This window comes from Suncus etruscus, chromosome 6 (assembly GCF_024139225.1).
Source record: "Suncus etruscus isolate mSunEtr1 chromosome 6, mSunEtr1.pri.cur, whole genome shotgun sequence".
Taxonomy (NCBI): Eukaryota; Metazoa; Chordata; class Mammalia; order Eulipotyphla; family Soricidae; genus Suncus; species Suncus etruscus.
This window is the reverse complement of record NC_064853.1, coordinates 103923886-103926410: the sequence shown is the minus strand read 5'-3', so window position 1 is coordinate 103926410 and position 2525 is coordinate 103923886. Positions and strand designations below refer to the sequence as shown.

Genomic DNA, 2525 nt, shown 5'->3' with positions numbered 1-2525 from the left:
TAAATAAGTCTTCCATTAGCAGTATGATTGTCTCTTGGGGACCAGAGAGATAGCACAGTATTTAGGGCATTTGCCTTGCACATGACTGAGCTGGGTTTGATCTCTAGCATCGAATATGGTCCCTTAAGCCTGCCAGGAGTAAACTCCTGAGCACTGCTGGGTGTGGCACCAAAACAAATAAACAAACAAACAAACAAAACCAACCCCCCCAAAAAAAGGACTATTTTTATAGGATTAGAAAAATACAGAGATATTATGGACAATGGACAATGTTTAGTTCATTGGCATTTGGACAGATTATCAATATCATGGAATTAGTTGTTATTCTTCTATGAGGAATGTGGTCATTTTTTCCATTTTTAGAAAACAGGCCATTTATTATTCTTTGTAGAGCTGGTTTAGATTGTTCTTATCACTCACTCAAGTATAGTGATATCCTTGCAGATTAGAGGATTCTTTGTTTTTGGGCCACACCCAGTGGTGCTCAGGGGTTACTCCTAGCTGTCTGCTCAGAAATAGCTCCTGGCAGGCACAGGTGATCCTATGGGACACCGGAATTTGAACCAACTACCTTTGGTCCTAGATCAGCTGCTTGCAAGGCAAACGCAGCTGTGCTATCTCTCTGGGCCGCAGATTAGAGGATTCTTGGTTGGAAATTCTTTTAGTTTTATACTTTGAATATCTCATTCCCTTTTTCTTTTCTCAAGTTGAGAAATCTGATGTGAACTTAATTATTTTCACTTGTATTGAATGTTTAATTTAATGTCTTTCTGCTTAAACTATGCTCTTTCTTTAGTTCTGTTCATTTTTATTGCAATGTGTCTTAGTGATATATTATTTGGATATATTTTAGTTAACACTTTTCAAGCCTATCAAATTAATGTTAGATACTTCCTTAGACTGGAAAGTTCTCAGCTCTGAACTCTTTCACCATCCTTTCCCCTCTTTCTCACTTTCCTTTCCTGAAATTTCTATTATTTAAAAGTGGCACCTTTGGGGCCGGGTGGTGGCGCTAAAGGTAAGGTGCCTGCCTTGCCTGCGCTAGCCTTGGACGGACCGTGGTTCGATCCCCCGGTGTCCCATATGGTCCCCCAAGCCAGGAGCAACTTCTGAGCACATAGCCAGGAGTAACCCCTGAGCGTTACCGGGTGTGGCCCAAAACCCCAAAAAAAAACCGGAAAAAAAAAAGTGGCACCTTTTCTATTATTTACATTTTATCCTTGCGTAGGGACCATGCTAATCTTCTCTCTATCGTTCCAATTTTAGTATATGTGCTGCTGAAGCGAGCACACCTTTTCTATTATTTAAAGGTTTCTCACTTTAACATTAAATATGTTTTTTCTTTAAAAACTTTGAAAAAACTTCTTTGAAAAACTCTTTTCCATCCTTCCTTCTTTATCTACAATGTGCTTTATTTGTAGAGTCACTCATTCACTTTTAGTTTCTCCCATTCTACTATGTCCTGTATTTGTTACTCTTTCATTTCTATTTGAATAAGATATTTTTCCACCAATATTCTTCTAGCATATAAAATAATTCTTTCAATGTTTTCCCCAGTATGTTACTATCGGCAGGAGTTTTGTTCTGAAGTCATGTTACCCTCCCCAGGGCAAAATACTAATCTTACTTGATAGTCAGACCAGCCCACATCTGGAAGGGGTCTAGGGTTGGTAACTAAGGCGTTGCCTCAGGGGGGAAAGCAGAACAAAGTAGCAGGAAGAAGATGTAGCAGAGAGAGAGAGAGAAAGAGAGGGGGGAGAGAGAGAAGAGAAAGAGATCAGATCAGACAGCATGGATCCAGAAGCTGTTTAGCTTAGAAGCCACACATAGTAGTTAGAGCCTTATAATAAAGCTGGATCACTCCTAAAACTTCATGCCTGCTGTGGGTCATTTCCTTGCCATTAACCTGAACCCTCAGACCCATTTGCCTAAAGGGGCTGCAAGTACCAGGCTGACTCCATGAATACCTAGGACTCTTTATAATTAATATTAATACAACAAAGTCATACTTAGGTAACATCTAAAGTTCTACTGTAAAGACCTGAACAATAGTACTGATGTTGGTAGGTCTCTTGCCTTGTATATAGCCAACCTGGTTCAATTCCTGGCATCCCAGATGGTTCCCTGAGTTAAGAGTATTTCCTGAGAGCAGAGATGTTTATGCCCTGAGTACTTAAAAGTGTGGACACGCTTTTCCCATTGTATTTGATGCCTTTCTTTAGCTTTTATCAACATTTGCTGATGCAACTGAATTCCTCAATTTTTTCTAATTATTTTTTAAAAAATAATTTCTTTATTTAAACACCATGGTTACAAACACCATGGTTCATAATTGGGTTTCAGCTATAAAGTGCACACACCCATTTCACCAGTGCAACTTTCTGCCACCATTGTCCTCTATTTTCCTCATCTTCTATCCCCCATCCCCTGCCTATCTTTTTGTTGTTGTTGTTGTTGTTTTTGGGCTTCACCTGGTGATACTCAAGTGTAACTCCTGGCTATGCACTCAGAAATTGCCCCTGGCT

The 2525-nt window shown here is 39.6% G+C and overlaps 1 non-coding gene across 1 annotated transcript; it reads right to left on the bottom strand.

Moving 5' to 3' along the window:
* Positions 1-1183: 1183 nt before the first annotated feature.
* LOC126013165 (U6 spliceosomal RNA) lies at positions 1184-1290 on the bottom strand. Its single transcript, XR_007497493.1, has one exon. It is a non-coding gene; the product is annotated as a U6 spliceosomal RNA (small nuclear RNA).
* Between the last annotated feature and the right edge of the window lie 1235 nt (positions 1291-2525).